This window comes from Dendrobates tinctorius, unplaced genomic scaffold (genome assembly GCF_039654945.1).
Source record: "Dendrobates tinctorius isolate UK_male_01 unplaced genomic scaffold, ASM3965494v1 ptg000013l, whole genome shotgun sequence".
NCBI lineage: Eukaryota > Metazoa > Chordata > Amphibia > Anura > Dendrobatidae > Dendrobates > Dendrobates tinctorius.
The window spans coordinates 15560875-15578378 of NW_027361681.1; the positions used below are offsets into that span (position 1 = coordinate 15560875).

Below are 17504 nucleotides of genomic sequence, written 5' to 3' on the forward strand. Positions count from 1 at the left end.
GGGTGGGCTCATTTTGCTGTTCGCCTCAGGCAGCAGAGAGGCTAAGTTCACCCCTGAGGCCCATGTACCTGATTGGATGACTTAGCTGTCAACCAACACTTGACACGATTCCACCACTCAGTGTTGTATGGGCGCTGTAAACGACAGGTCTGCAGCCCTATAGGATCGAGTGCTTGCTGAACTGTAAGAGTTGTGAGTAACACTTCTGCTACCCAAGCTGAGGCAGAAGATTGAGTATTGTGAAAGACAAATCAACCTTCCTATCTAGCTGGATCTGTGGGATCTCCTTCAGGAGTCATCCATTCTGGGTGATTACAAGGCTATTTAGCTCTCTGACAGTTGTCAGACCATTGCCAATTGTAGCTTTTCTCAAGTAGTGAGCTGCCCGTGGATTTACCTTTGACTATCCATTTGACTTACCCCTTTGCTTGATCCGCTACCTTCCTAATACTCTGACCTCCGACTGTTACCTGACTATGCTTTTGTCTTTTTCCTACATTGAAAAAGTTAAATGTAGAATATATGATTTTAAATGTTTATTTGTTTATTAAATGTAAGTAATGATTAAAAATGATTAAACAAAGTTAACACATTAAGGGTACATGCCCACGATCAGTAATTGCTGCAGGTTTGATGCTGCGTATTTATACAGTGTCATACCCGCAGTGGGTCAAGATTTCCATATCCACTATGTGTCCACAGGTTCCTCTGGATCACAATAGGAGACTGACTTGTGGGATATCTTTCCAGACCGTAGCATGTCAATTTCTCTTGCGGATAAATAATCTCAGTTTTGGAGACGGATACGCCTATGAATAAATAATCCCAAAATGGTAAATGTTAAGTATACAGTATCAATGCATCATACAGTATGATGTTATAAATAAGTTCATCAGAAAAAAGAGTTTGTCTGAAAATGGCGCCACCCGTGCCTGTGCAGTAGCAGCTATTGGCAACACTATAGCTGCTACTGCACAGGTGATGATGGCGCCATCTTGCTAGAGAAATTTCCTCGTGTAAGATGGCGCTGCCAACACCTACGCAGTAGCAGCTATAGGATCGCCATTTTCAGACACATTTATTTTTATGATGAATTTATTTATAGCATGATATAAAAGAATGAACTGCACATTACACATGCAATAACACTGCAGCGCTGGCGCCTGCCTGCTGCAATTGATTTTTTTTCTTTCTATACTGTATATACACTCACTGGCCACTTTATTAGGTACACCTGTCCAACTGTGTGTTAAGACTTAATTTCTAATCAGCCAATCACATGGCGGCAACTCAGTGCATTTAGGCATGTAGACATGGTCAAGACAATCTCCTGCAGTTCAAACCGAGCATCAGTATGGGGAAGAAAGGTGATTTGAGTGCCTTTGAACGTGGCATGATTGTTGGTGCCAGAAGGGCTGGTCTGAGAATTTCAGAAACTGCTGATCTACTGGGATTTTCACGCACAACCATCTCTAGGGTTTACAGAGAATGGTCCGAAAAAGAAAAAAAATCCAGTGAGCGGCAGTTCTGTGGCCGGAAATGCCATGTTGATGCCAGAGGTCAGAGGAGAATGGGCAGACTGGTTCGAGCTGATAGAAAGGCAACAGTGACTCAAATTGCCACCCGTTACAACCAAGGTAGGCAGAAGAGCATCTCTGAACGCACAGTGCGTCGAACTTTGAGGCAGATGGGCTACAGCAGCAGAAGACCACACTGGGTACCACTCCTCTCAGCTAAGAACAGGAAACTGAGGCTAAAATTTGCACAAGCTCATCGAAATTGGACAGTAGAAGATTGGAAAAACGTTGCCTGGTCTGATGAGTCTCGATTTCTGCTGCGACATTCGGATGGTAGGGTCAGAATTTGGCGTAAACAACATGAAAGCATGGATCCATCCTGCCTTGTATCAACGGTTCAGGCTGGTGGTGGTGGTGTCATGGTGTGGGGAATTTTTTCTGGGCACTCTTTGGGCCCCTTGGTACCAATTGAGCATCGTTGCAACGCCACAGCCTACCTGAGTATTGTTGCTGACCATGTCCATCCCTTTATGACCACAATGTACCCAACATCTGATGGCTACTTTCAGCAGGATAATGCGCCATGTCATAAAGCTCGAATCATCTCAGATTGGTTTCTTGAACATGACAATGAGTTTACTGTACTCAAATGGCCTCCTCAGTCACCAGATCTCAATCCAATAGAGCATCTTTGGGATGTGGTGGAACGGGAGATTCGCATCAGGGATGTGCAGCCGACAAATCTGCGCCAACTGTGTGATGCCATCATGTCAATATGGTCCAAAATCTCTGAGGAATGCTTCCAGCACCTTGTTGAATCTCTGCCACGAAGAATTGAGGCAGTTCTGAAGGCAAAAGGGGGTCCAACCCCTTACTAGCATGGTGTACCTAATAAAGTGGCCAGTGAGTGTATATAGTTTATCACTTCATAGCCGCAATCTCGAAACCTCTCTGAGCTACAACAGGATGGTGTCTATCCATTAATGACTGCCGTCATTGTGACGAAATGCCTTCATGGCATCATAACAAGCGCGCAGCAACCCGTTGCCCTTTACATGGCATTTTAATTGACTTTCCAATGCCTTTTTATCAACGATACTTAAATGATTCTTCTCATCAATCTTTCTATGCTTCTCTTACTCTCTGGTCAGAGAAATGAATATTTATAGAGTTCAGGAAATCTTTGGCCTTGCTTTGAAAAATACATTTTTAATTCTGCCATTTTCATGCCGTATTGAATATATTGAGAAAAAACCTTGACATTTCCCATTGTTCCCTTAATTAGTGATTCTGCAAAGGAGACGAAAATCCCTTCCTATCCGATATTAAAAGTTCCCACAGATTGTATTGACTCTGAATGCTGGCAAAAAAACTCAGAAATCCATAGTATAAAAATCACTTGGGCTTTAAATTATGTATCGATGAGAAAATTGAGCAGAATTGCATTTTATATTGGCTTTTTTCCCTATGTTTAGACTTCAGCAGGAAAAAAAGAAAAAGTTCCAAACCTGTTAATAAAAGCTTAAAAAAAATGCTGGGATATTATGATGCATCATAGGTCATGTTCGGGAAGAATACATCATTTGTGCCCATTCAAACTGAGTCCGTTTTTTCCCGTCTGTCTTTATCACTGCGATCCTATTACAGCCATATCCATGCTCAGACTGGCCCACAGGGTAACAGGGGAATCCCCCGGTGGGCCCCTGTGCAGATCTGGGCCTCCAACCCCACTATATGAGCAGTACTTGGTATAATTCACTTGGTTCAATTTTCACAGAAAAATGCAGCATCTCATCATTCATTGACCAAACTACCCGGTTTATTATTATATAGAGATATAGGTAAAAGTGTGAATGAGGGTCGTGTAATATTTGTATGCAGGTGAAAAGTGGGCCCCCCCAAAAGTCAATGTTACTGGTGGGTCCTTGGCACCCCAGCCGACAGTGGCCATATCTGATCCTGCACACAGAGGTGGCTACTTACAATTGTATCCAGTCCACAAAATAAAGTGTGATGTAGAGAATCTGACTCCACATTTACTCTCTAATACAATGAAGCAAATCATGACCTTAGGCTTAGTGAACTTTGTGCAGGTGCCATGTGCCAATAAGTATACTGAATGCGTAAAAGAAGATGCAAATGGGTTGCTCTGTGCTGCCATGAAAGAATGGAGGGCGCCAATCCAATAGTAAGTGGTTAATTAGGCAACGCGTTTCAAAGCATACAGCTTCTTCATCAGGAAAACCACGTTGGGGATACAAACAGCATGAGCAGATATAAAAAGACAAGACATTTGAAAAAAGGCACGTGAAAGAAAAAGAGTGTCAGAAAGATCTTTTTTTTTCTTTCACGCTCCTTTTTTCGAATGTCTTGTCTTTTTATATCTGCTCATGTTGTTTGTATGCCAATTGTGGGTGTCCTGATGAAGAAGCTGTATGCTCTGAAACGCGTTGACTAATAAACCACTCACTATTGGACTGGCATCCTCCATTTTTTCACTGCAGCGCAGAGCAACCCATTTGCTCCCTCTTTCATGCATTCATCTCCTTGTGGGGGCTGCAGCAGTCTTAAGCGCTATAAGTGGATGTATGCACACAACCAAATCAGGAAAGCACATTTTGTGCATTTCTGTTTAATTTGTTACCCAAATAAGACCCTATTTGTGCTTTGTCTTTTTCCAGTGTTTTTCATTTTCTTAATATGTTCACTGTTTCAAACCCCTAGTTATGTTAGCCGGAATAGGTCTGGAGAAGTTTTAAAGGGAACCTGTCATGTCTAGAAAATGCTATTAACCTGCAGGCTAATAGCGTTCCAATGCAGAAAGTGTGGCCACCGGAGGAAATTAACTTCATTCTTTTTGGAAGTCTCCAACTTTCAGACATGAATGCTTGCACGGAGTGGCAGCAGTCACCACTCAGTACATAGTAAGTGGCCATTGTAAGTATGTCCCAGCATTTTGATTGACAACTCATTCTGCACATATGTGCTGCAGAGCGAACTGTCAGTATAAATATCGAGCGTGCTTACAGCTGCCACTCATTCTGTGAGCGATGATTGTAGCATCTCTACGCAGGCCTCCATGTCTGAAAGTTGGAGGTTGCCGAAAGGAATGAAGTTCATTTCCTCTGCTTGCAGGGCAGGTTAATAGTACTTGGGGACATGACAGCTTTCCTTTAAACTTCTGAATTTAATTAACAATGAGAGCAATTTAATTGAGAAAGTTGCAGAACTTTTATTGTACCACAGTAAAAGCGGTTATCTTCGACTATAGGGCTATGTGGTAGATACAGCTTTTCATTAATATAGGTTTTGGATTTTCTCGGATGACCCCAGAAGCTGGATATATTTTTTCCTTCTCATAAAGGAATGTGCACACTGTCTTTTTACTGACTTTTCGTCGGAGCAGAAACTGAGCAGAGTTTTGATATTTGGAGAGCTGCTTCTCAATTTCCGCTCCAAAAACTTCTAAAAAACCCCTCAGTGTGCACATAGCCTTACGTTGATGGTTTATCAATGTATATGAGTGACTGTGCAGGGTGCTAGAGAACAGAATGAGCTCAATTAACAGGGACACGTGTGAGTGAGCTGCTGGGTCCATAGAAACCATAAGGGACTGACAGTCCACTGGATTGACCTTTGATTACCATTTAGCTCATGCCTGGTTTGATTGGATAGGAATGTACCTGTCATACTACATAAGGCTTCCTATACATGTGGGGAGGAGGACTCCCAGACAGTGAAAGGACAGGTACCCAGGGGACCGCCATCAGGGTTCCTGAGGGAACGATACTGGGAGGACAGTAAAAGGAAAGACTTGACTGAAGTTGTCAGGGAAACAGGGGGCGGGGCAAGCTTAAAAGGAGCAGGGGGCGCGCTGAAGTGGCAGTTGACAGAGAGCAGGACAACAGACAGGAAGCCGTGTGAGACAGAGAGGACCGAGGGGGCAGACGGTGTGTTGTGGAGGGACCGACAGGGGCCTGTGAAAGGAAAGCTGCAGACTCACCGACTAGTGACACGTGAGAGACTTGCACCGGCGGCCGCTCCCCGCATATGATCCCATACAGCCACTCCCGCTGCTTCCCACCGTGTTGTGACAAGGCGACTACCTCAGGCGACCGCTGCGACGACAGACCATTCCTTTACAGCGGTCAGGGCACTGCCCCCCTGCCTTCTCCCACAGCTGCGGCCCTGTCATCACCGGCCCCAGGGGGCGCCACCTCGCTACAGGCGGTAGTAAAGGCCCCCGTCCGGTTTCCTAAGGGACCCTGAGCAGAGGTTGGTGAACGGTTATATTTAGAGACTGCGTCATTACCGCGCCCCATCAGCACCGTTTCTTCAGGGCCTGTTGCGCCCCACCTGCATCGCTTCTTCAGGGCCTGTTGCGCCCCACCGACACCGTTTCTTCAGGGCCTGTTGCGCCCCACCTGCATCGCTTCTTCAGGGCCTGTTGCGCCCCACCGACACCGTTTCTTCAGGGCCTGTTGCACCCCACCGGCATCGTTTCTTCAGGGCCTGTTGCGCCCCACCGGCATCGTTTCTTCAGGTCCTGTTGCGCCCCACCGGCACCGTTTCTTCAGGGCATGTTGCGCCCCACCGGCATTGTTTCTTCAGGGCCTGTTGCGCCCCGTCAGCACCGTTTCCTCAGGGCCTGTTGTGCCTCACCGGCATTGTTTCTTCAGGGCCTGTTACGACCCACTGGTATAGTTCCTTCAGGGCCCGACGAGCCCAAACCTTCCCGGAAGATCGAGGCGTCAAGGTAGCCGCATCAACGACCTCTAAGCGGCCGCATCTGCAATCCTGAGCAATGCATGGAAGGATAAGTGTACTCTAGAAAATAAGTGCTATAGTTTGGCCATAGTCTGGCTTCCGTCAACCGAACTAGCCGGGTTACTCGCAGTTACACAAAAAGTACCGTTTAGTTCATTGAGTCCCTGCGAGGACAGATTGCTTGTACCCCCATTTTGTCTGTTCAGTATAGCCCTAGTGGCTTCAATTTATAAATGTTCATTATACAAGTCATACCCTGTCTCGTGTCTCGTCACTGCATCCTGCGAACCTGCTAGAACCCTACATACACAAAATCTGGTTTATGGCACCATCTGGAGATCTTTTGGCCTCCACTTCCAACACACCAGATTCATGCACAATAATCCATAAATGAAAATGTGTCATGGTGTTATATATAATGTTATGGGTGTATCATCCTATAGAAGAAATGTATTCAGGTTGGTACAGAGGCACCATGCATCGGCACAGAGCTCCCCAATACCAATCCTTGACGTCCCTGAGCCTGCAGTGACATATTATGATTTAACCACAGCACAGAGTACACTGGCAGAGATAGCTAGATTAATTGTCATCCATTCACCATTGTGTGGATTAAAGGCGCAGAGGCGATAAATAATTCATGGTCCCCTGGTTTCCTTTTCACATGTTAAACCCACAAGATAAGGAAACCAGAATCTCCGAGCTCCCACGTATCCACAAATCTCTCATTCTCCTGATGAACGCAGTTGGCTATTTTTTTTTTTTTTCATCAATGGGTTTTCCAGGATAAAATCTCCTTTGCCTTTTAAATCCTGAGTTTTAGATTAAAACTAAGCTGCGCAAACCATAAGCGGCTGCCTCCTGGATAAATCAGCTCCACTCTCCCCAGCAGAGAATCTGAGGATTTCTACATCATCATTTAACTCAAACAGATGAAATTGATAATATCCAAAAGCCAAGCAAAAAGGTTTTACTCATAAAATTTGTTACCGGATCGGAACCAGGTGCACCAGAGCAGCCCAGACAATCTTGTATTAATGCGCCAGCAATATATGGACTGTCTCTAATTTGCTTAATGGCTAAGGGATTGTATGAAATCGCTATATTTAGGGGTTCTGTCTGCCTTTTACAGGAGGATTAGATGAGTCATAGTGGCGGAAGGTGTTGGTGGAACGCCTCATCCTCCTGATGCATTTGTAAAGTGACCGAGGCTGGTAGCCGTGGTTGAGCTGCTGCTCCATGAAGCCCTGGCACTCTACAGGAAAATTGTGTCCCAGTCCCAATATGCTATGTGAGGCAGTAACCGGTGTTATATGCGAAGGTCGCTGTGTGTCCCCCAGGATGTGCACAAGAGCGTATTGAGGCCGTGGGAGTGCATTGCAGTCACAGGTGTGCTGTGCTTGCAATGCAAAATAAAAGTAAGTGTTGGTCTCGGGCAAGCTATTTGTCTAAGGCAGATTTAGGATAACCTGCCATGCACTTTTATTTTTTAAACAGACTACAGGATGGTAGTGGGGTGGTCTGTTTCATTCCCGGCTGGGTTTTCCATGTGGCCTACGGCCAGAGGTTCCTTGTAAAAACCCCCGCAGCAAAGGGTTGGGTGTGTCAGTCTTGTTTTGCAAACCGGCAGAACAGAAGGCTCTGCCATAGCTTCAACCTGTGTGAAGCAACACGGAGCCAAGTGGAGCCAAAAGGCCTGGCACCCCTCAGGGTACACAGCGGTGCAGTCGCCCACGGTAACTGGTCCCGGTTAAAGACTATCTTGTTTACCGGCTGCGATCCGGATGATCCTATTTACTTTCTGTTTTGTGAGTACGCTGACTATTAAGAGACTATTTTGAACTTTCCTGGGTCACTGCTTGATCTGTCACACTGCACCTACCCCGCTGCACTACATGTGGTGGAGAATGCAGGCAGTGTGAACTGAGGCATACCCCAAAGTGTGCTGCTTGTCAGTTGTTAAGCCTGCAATGCATCAGCTCAAGCCTGCTGACAAAATGGAGGAGCTTTTGAAGCAGTTAGTCCTCACTCAGCAATGGCAGCAAGAGCAGCAGCTACAGTTGCAGTGGCAGCAGCAAGAGACTATGCAGTTGCAGCGACAGCAGCAGGAGCATCAGCAATGACATCAGCAAGAGGCACTACAGTTGCAGCAACAGCAGCAGGAGCAATAGCAATGGCATCAGCAAGAGGCTCTGCAGTTGCAGCGTCAGCAACTGGAGCAACAGCAGCAGGAGATACATAATCAGCAACAGCAGCAGACAACTAACCTGTTGATGCAGCAGATCGTGGCTCTGCGAGAGACGTCCACACCAGCGGCCACGTTCCGTTCAGAGGTCCGTTACAAAGTCCGGTCAGCACTGAGGAAGATGAGTCCTGAGGATGACATGGAGACATGGAGGCTTTTCTCACAGTCTTCAAGCGCATTGCAGAGCAGGATTGCTTGCCTGTGACCCAGTGGGCTGAAGTGGTGGCCCCCTTCCTGACGGGAGATGCGCAGATGGCCTACCTGGTGTTAGGAGTCAGGTTTCTGCGGTCGCTATGCAGGAATCCAGACCCTCACATTCTGCAGTCACCTGCTGTTTATCTATTGCAGAGGAGATTGCCTGGCAGCAAATCTCTCCAGAGGCTAAGTCCTTCCATCCACCTTCTGAGCATGCTCATGAGACGATCTCCCATTGGAGATCGGGAGTCATGTACTCAGGTCCCGCTCCAGATCTCATTGGTCCATCTCGGAGATCTGGAAGCTTCCGGAAGGTCCCGGCTGCTATAAAAAGCGTGCATGGTTGTTCCGCCATGCGCTAGTTTAGACCATACTTGCTGCGGTGTGAATGACGATGAATGCATGATTCTGGTGAATGACTCATTTGAAACCCCTACCCTTTGATATTACGCTTGTGTGAGGGGTTGAGTTCAGTACCAGCGCCAGCGCGCCTCTGCTTCATTGTCCACAGCTGCTAGCGTCCGACATTGCGATTGCGTCTAGCATTGTCGTTTAGCGGCAGTGTCCTACGCCGCGCTGCAGTAACAGCCCACTTAAGCGTTCGCGGCTGCGACGCTACACACACGGTAGGTCTAGAAGGACTTAGTACCGCCATCTTTGGCTATTCCTGTGACCTTATACCGTGTGTGTAACTATTCTGCGCACTGTGACTTTAACAGGCTCAGCCCTATTGTATTTGTTTATGTTCATAGACATCTCTGTGATTTAACAGAGATTGCTCTGTGCACTTGGGTGACGGTTAACCCTGTGCACAATACCGCCATATTGCTTCTGCCACCACTTAGCAGCGGTTATATCACCTACTGCACGGTGGACCCCGAGCGGCGAACGCACTTTATTAGTTTTTTATTTAGTGCGTTCCGCCGTTCCTAACACCTGGACCTCAGTCAGGACGATGCACTGGATTATGAAAAGCTGAGAGGTGAGATCCTTGCCCGACTGGGGGTTAACACATGTACGTGCACAACGGGATTTCCTGTGGTCTTTTGCGGAGTCACATCCCACATCCCACCAAGTCTCAGGCATATGACTTGCTGCACCTGGTAAAAAAAAAGTGGCTCCAGCATGAGACCTTATTTCCTTTCCAGATGGTAAATAGGGTGGTGGTTAACCAGCTGCTAAGGGCTCTGCCAGCAGCAATACAGTGATGCATGGGGCAAGGGGACCCGGGCACTCTCGACCAGGTGGTTGGACTGGCTGAGCGATATACAGCCACTCAGGACTTTATAAGGGAACTGCTCCCCTTCGGCTGTCACGTAAGGCTCTGCCAGTCCAAGAGTCTGGGAAAAGTCCATGGCCCTCCACTGGGGCCAATCCAGACCGAGCCCGTACTGAGAGGGTATCCCGAAGGGAGAGTGACAACAGAGCAGTGTCCCCTAAATCAGTCCCAAGGTCCACTCGAGCCGCAGGTATTAAGTGTTGGCAGTGCCAAAGGCCTAGACGTGGTTGCCAACTGCCCCATGACAGCTGAACCCATGGACTGCGGGTATACTCACCGAGTGTCTATGTATGCCGAGCCTGTCTGTACTGCAACTACAGACACTGTCGGTACCGAACCCAAACTGTGCAAGGTACTCTTTAACGGGTACCAGACGGATGCTCTCTTGGACTCAGGGGAGCTTAGTGACTCTGGTTCATGGGTCCCTTGTTTCTGGGGACAACCCCAATGGACGGAAAGTGGGGAACTCTGAGAGTACCCGACCGTGGAGGTTAAATTTTCCACACAATGTGGGGAAATAAAACATGTGGTGGGAGTGGTGAAGACCCTTCCATATAGGATTGTGTTGAGTAGACACTTGCCCCTGTTCTGGTCCCTGTGGGAGACCAGGGTTAACCCTCGCAGGGTAAATGGTATTCCAGGGGCGGATCCTGAAGGTACCGAGTCAGGGATACCTGCCGCAGGGGTCACCAACCTAGGGACAGAGTGTAACCCCGATAGGTTTCCCCTAGAGGTATTGGCAGAAGAGGTCGAGAAGACCCCACCGATTCCCGAGCTGGAAGTGTCCCCTGGTAAGTTTGGGACAGCTCAACTCCGGGATCTCACTCCGACCTGAGCACGGGAAAGAGTAATCTAGGTGATTGGGGTGGCTCAGCAACTGGGTGTGGAGACGGTGTTCCCACATATGGTGATCAACCAAGAGTTATTGTACAGGTTGGTAATGTCCAGGATGAAGTGGTGGAACAACTGGTAGTGCCCCAATCCTACCGTCGGGTGGTGATTGAAATGGCTCACACCCACATGCTGGGAGGGCACTTGGGGGCCAAAAGACGCAGGAATGCATACTGCAGCATTTCTTCTGGCCTGGAGTCTACACTGAGGTCCAGAGGTACTTTGATACGTGTCCGAAGTGATAAACTGACCTCACCCACCGCGAACTACCAAAGTCCATTGGTGCCTCTGCCCATTATAAAGGTACCTTTTGAGCGGATCTGGTAGGGCTAATAGTAAAATCCTCCCGGGGCCACCAACACATATCAGTATTTGTAGACTACACCATCCAGTACCTGGAGGCCATTCCGCTTTGGCACACTTCGGCTAAGCTTATCGCCCGGGTGTTGTTTGCCATGTTCTGTCACCTTGGGCTACCAAAGGAGATCCTCACTGATCAGGGGACTCCTTTCAAGCCCAAGGTGACGTTTAGGCACCTCAAGATAAAGCAGTTGTGCACGTCAGTGTACCATCCTCAGACCGACAGGATAGTTGAGCACATTAACAAAATGTCATGATCTGACAGTTTTAAATTGGACAAAGTGAATTTTTTTTTACTTTGTCAAGTGCAAAGTGTGACGTGATTGCCCCCGGTGGCCATTGGAATTATCACACGTGGTGTCTTTCATTCTAAGTTGCCCGATGGTGGGGAGTGGTATCGCACCTTAGTGGTAGGTTTAATTTGTAATTACAAATCAGGTGTGAGGCTCTATAAATGAGTCTCAGGGTATTCAATCACTGTTGGTGATAGTTGTTCATTTGCAACCAACCTTGGTGGTGGAAGGAGCTGGAGAGATTGCTCAGCTCAGTCTGAGTCCTGGTGTGGAAGGAGTCACAGAAGGGAGTTCTTTGCAGCGCTGACTGAACTTGGTGGCAGCTATTCAGGAGGAAGGCTGCAGTCGGTTGCTGGACTCTGTGCTGGAGCTAAGTTTTCTATTTCCCCTGTTTGTGACTTTCCTTATGTGTGATCTAGTGCAGTGGTGGGATTAGTTTCCGTACCGGCCAATGCCCTAGCGAGGGACTAGGTTCAGGGCGAGTCAGGGCATAAGGTTCGCGTGCGGCGACAGGTGCGGAGCCTGTATAGGGAACGTAAGGAGTGTAGGGACACTGCCTCAGGGGAGCTCAGGAGGTCTCCACGTCCCTATTTCCTATTACAGGGCCCACCACTGTAATTGTTCCTGTGTTTCCCCTTATTATTTAAATTCGCCAGCTGGAGGCGGGGTATCCAGTTTTACGTGTACTTTTTAAATTCGCCAGCTGGAGGCGGTGTGTCCGGCTGCACGTCCCGGTATTATTTAAATTCACCCGCTGGAGGCGCTGTATCCAGGGTCACGTGTGTCACAAATTCGCCCTGCTGGAGGCGCTGTGTCCAGTCACACGTTGACCATTACACAAAACCCTCAAGTCCATGCTCAAGAAGGTGGTTTCCAAGGATGGAAGGGATTGGGACATGTTGTTGCCCTACTTGATGTTCACCATTCACGAGGAACCACAGACTTCCAAGAGGTTTTCACCCTTTGAACTAGTCTGGCAGGCATCCTAGGGGTCTGCTGGACATAGCCAAAGAGACTTGGGAGCAGGAACCTACGCCACATAAAAGCGTAATAAAACCCATCACCAATATGCAGGACCATGCCTATTTTAAAGCAGGAGATCGGGTTTTAGTCTTGGTGCCCACCCCTGAAAGCTTATGGACAAGTGGCAAGAGCCATATGAAGTTCGGGAAAGAGTGGGGAAAGTAAATTCCCAAGTTTACCAGCCCGGTAAAAGGAAACCCGAACAGTTGTAACACGTCAACCTGTTGAAAGCGTGGAAGGGCCATGAATGCTTGGTTGCGAAGATGACCCTGGTTGTACCAACATGGAACATTCTGTCACCGGCCAAGGATGAGGCTCAGAGACGTAAAAGTAGGAGACACTCTCGAGAGGTGCGGAAATTAGTCCAAGAGAATGCAGATGTATTTTCTGAATTACCTGGTCATACCTCCATCGTCCAGAATGACATTGTCACCGAGCCTCATGTAAGGGTACGGATGAAATCATACCGGGTGCCCGAGGCCCAGAGAAAAGCCATCGCGAGTGATGTAAGACATGCTACAGCTGGGAGTAACTGAGGAATCCTGGAGTGACTGGGCTGGCCCCACTGTGCTAATCTCGAAGCCGGACGAATCAGTACAGTACTGTAATGACTTCCGTAAATTGAATAAGGTGTCGAAGTTCGACCTTTAGCCAATGCCCTGGGTGGACGAGCTGATCGAGCATCTGGGTCAGGCCCAGTACTTCACCACGCTCGATCTGACCAAGGTTTTATTGGCAGGTGCCTCTTACGGAGCCAGCAAAGGAAAAGACCACCTTCATAACACCGGAGGGTGTTTACCGCTATGCAGTCTTGCCCTTTGGACTACATGGGGCCCCAGCCACGTTCCAGAGATTGATGAACATAGTGCTGGAACCCCATCGGAAGTATGCGTCAGCGTACCTGGATGACATCATTATCTTTTGTACTGACTGGCATACCCACTTGCCCCAGGTACAAGCGGTAGTAGATTTGCTCAAAGTCGCGGGCTTGACGGCGAATCCCAATAAATGTGCGATAGGGTTTGAGAAAGCCAAGTATTTGGATTGTGATCAGCCATGGGGTTATCGAACCCCAAATAAATAAAATCGATGCCATTCAGAATTGGCCCCGACCTGTTACCACCAAACAGGTGAGAGCGTTTCTCAGAATCATCGGGTATTACTGGAGGTTTATACCTAATTTTTGGGGGAGAACAACACCTCTAACTGATCTCCTCAAGGGAAAGGAGTCGGCCATGGTTCAGTAGAACCCCCAGGCGGAGGAAATGTACCAATCCATGAATGTGGCGATGTGCGGACAGCACGTCCTCATTAGCCCCAACTTTCAGAATCACTTCATTGTGCAGACAGATGCCTCTCCCGGCGCCTGCGCACTGCAGGACTCTGCTCTGCCCTCAGCAAGGCAGAGCAGTGCGCCGGAGCCGGAGCCATGACAGGAAGGGAAGAAGAGGACGGCATCGTATGAAGATGGGCCGCACCAGACCGGACCGGGACACCCATCGGACCGGACATCGGGGTGAGTATAATATCTCTTTTTTCTTATCTTTCAGGTTACATCAGAGGCTTATTCTGTAATGCTGTAGAGAAGCTCATGATGTCGATGCCAGCAGCTCATAGTCCAGAAAAAGGGTGACAGATTCCCTTTAAGTATGCCTTGGAGTCCCTATGCTATCATTTGCTTGGTCGACCGTTTCGCTTGTTGACAGTTCATTCACCCTTGGTCTGGATGAAGAATGCCAAGGAGAGGAATGCTTGGGTCACCCGATGGTTACTGTCTTTGCAAAATTTCAATTTTACTGTGGAACTTCGGGCGGGGAAGCCACAGGGAAATGCGGATGCCCTGTTACGGGCTCCATGTATGGTGACAAATGTTCAGCCCCACAAGTTTGAACAGATGGGGGGTATGTGAGGCAGTGAACGGTGTTATATGCTATGGTCGCTATGTGTCCCCCAGGATGCGCACAGCAGCCAATTGAGGCTGCGGGAGTGCTTTGCAGTCACAGGTATAGCTGTGATTGCAATGCAAAATAACAGTAAGTCTTCGTCTTGGGCAAGCTATTTGTCTGAAGCAGATTTAGGAAAACCTGCGATAGGATTTTATTTTTTAAATGGACTACAAGATGGTAATGGGTCGGTCTGTTTTCTTCCCGGCCGTGTTTTCAATGTGGCCTACGGCCAGAGGTTCCTTGTAAAAACCTCTGCAGCAAAAGGTTGCGTGTGTCCGTCTTGTGTTGCAAACCTGCAGAGCAGAAGGCTCTGCCATAGCTTCAGCCTGTGTGAAGCAACACGGAGCCAAACAGAGCCAAAAGGCCTGGCACCCCTTAGCATACACAGTGGTGCAGTCGCCCACGGTAACCGGTCCCAGTTACGGACAATCTTGTTTCCCGGCTGCGATCCAGAGGATCCTATTTACTTTCTCTTTTGTGAGTACACTTACTATTAAAAGAGACTTTGTTTTGAACTTTTCTGGGTCACTGTCTGATCTGTCACACTGCACCAACCCCGCTGCACTACAGCTGTCAGGTGTGGGGTGTAGCACACTCACTTGTAGACCACAGGCCTCCTCTGTCTCCAGGTCTCTCCATCTTCAAGAGCCACTGCACAAATCTCAGGGAGCACTCAGTTCGCTTCAAGTCACAAAAGTTTGCTGGACAGTTCAAGTTCATTGGATTGTAACATGCAGTTTCAGGCACAACACTTCCTATTGCTTGCTTCCTTAATAGAGTACATTTTCAGCATTACTATCTGTTACCACTGGTCTATCACCATGTTTACTGGCTTTGTCAGCCCCAGGGATTTTCCCATCCACTTCCGCAGTCCACCCAGGATCCTTTACCTTGTTCAACTTCCTCTGTACGCCGGAGGACAAGGCACTCTACGTAGTACCTGTCCTTTGAGCTACGTATATTGCAGGAATGTCTGCATCTGATCTCAATAAGTAATCATAGATTCTCACCCACTGCAGCTTGACCTTGGATAATGAACTTCCCTATCTGACTTGTTATCAGGAAACAGTAAAGAAAAATAATTTAAAAAAATTTCCAGCTCCTGGTAAAAATTCTTTAAATTTTATTCCATGATGATATTAAAAATTAAAGTAAATGCAAAGAAACGAGTTTCGAACGTGTTCATCTGTTTTTTTAAAATCTTCAGAAAGCAGTCCCTTTTTAATGGGGCTTGCCCCTCTCGCTATTGTTTATTCCTGAACTTTAACTGTGTCTGACCCTACAGTATGTAGCTGTCAGATCTACTATCACTAGAGTTGAGCGACTTTTGGTTTTTTAGGGTCGCATTTCGTTTCGTGAAACCCGACTTTTCCAAAAGTCGGGTCGAGCAAGATCGTCCGATTATAGGGAAAAGTCGGGGTCGTCCCGAAACACGAAACCCAATGTAAGTCAATGGGGAATAAAAGTCGGCAGTGAGAGGAGGACAGGAAACACACCTACAGTGCCCATTTGAATGCCAAAAGCATCAATTCTTCTTACTTAAGCTTGTCAACCTTAATTAACTTCATAATACAAGTTACGCACTGAAAAATGGGGGTTATTTGGCTAAAGTTGTGGGGGGGGAGGGCTGGCTGCAGGTTTTCATGTGCCCTGGGCGAAAGAGCGCCCCTTTAACACATACCACAACTCATCATGCTCTGATACGGCAGAGAAATAGCGGTATAGTACAATGAAAAATACCTCACTTTTTACATCTCATGACGAGGCCCATCTATTTCTCCATACAGAATCATTGGTCCCATATAATGTTTGAAACAGTATATGATGAGCTCCACATAATGCTACAGTATATGTTGGTCCCCATGGATGAAGCTCCACTGTCTTATGGGCCCAAATAATGCTCCAAACATAATGGGCCCCATTTCTAATGCTCTAGTGTATAATGGGCCCTGTAAATGCTGCTCCAGTGTCTGATGTCCACCTTTGGAATGTTCCAGTGTATGGTGGGCCCCATCTATCATTCTCCAGAGTATAGTGCTCCCCAAAAATTGCTGTCCCAACATTGAAAACAATCAAATAAGTCTCCTCGCTAGGGAATCCCTGTACTTGTCTGGACTCCTCGTCGTCCCCATCTTCCATCTCACTGCACAGTATTTCAACTTTGCAAGTGCTGTGATCCTGGGCAAGCAGGGGGGGCCCACTCGTTGGCGATGGCACTGGCACAGGGCCCCTGATAGTACGGTGGTGTGTCTGATGGCGGGTGGGCCGAACCTGCACTTTCATCTGCAGCTTCCTCTTTGTCACCGTGTAAGATGGAACTGTATATGGGAAGGGTAACCTGAGTTTCATCAGGGTCAGATTCAGGTCGTGTAGCGTGCGAGGGGAATGTAGTGGTCTGGGTCAATGTACCAGCAGATTCATCAAGCAGTGGCTGGGCATCAGTGCACTTGTGTCGCCCCCAGGAGTACGGTCGCCACAGTGGCATTACCTTCTTCCTAGGGAGTGTGATGTCATGCTTGGGAGCAACGAAGGATCTCTCTAGCAGGTTAACTGATTGGGCGGCGTTATTCCCACGAGTCATGACCCTCCAAACAGCGTTCATGAAGGCAAAGTGTTTGTTTTACGTGGGCAGTATGGTTGCAAAGCTGAACCTTAAAGGAATGTCCAGAAGGGCACCACCAGGAGTGGAGCCTACGGTTAAATTCGACTCCACCTGGGAAACCTCAACCATGCCAGCTACAGAACAGATGCACTCATTGCAAGCTTAATTCCGTTAACGAACGAGACTCCGTCATGCCCCGCGGTCCGAGTCCGGCTTACTAGAGGGACACGTGAGGCTCTGGCACATGAGATTGGCCAATAACTGGTGTGTCATGCCCTTACATGTCCGTGGCTGCATGTGCGCTACACTGAAAAGGCCAGCGTTTGTCGCTTACAGGTGCAGATAACCCGCTGAACAGCTGAACAACGTTAGTGATGGGGATCACT

The 17504-nt window shown here is 47.9% G+C and overlaps 1 long non-coding RNA gene across 1 annotated transcript in view; it reads right to left on the bottom strand.

Moving 5' to 3' along the window:
- Positions 1–530: 530 nt before the first annotated feature.
- The window catches only part of LOC141069829 (uncharacterized), a 113842-nt gene continuing 96868 nt past the window's right edge, over positions 531–17504 (bottom strand). The window contains exon 3 of the long non-coding RNA XR_012226640.1: positions 531–809. This is a non-coding gene — a long non-coding RNA (uncharacterized lncRNA). The remainder of the gene's footprint in view (positions 810–17504) is intronic.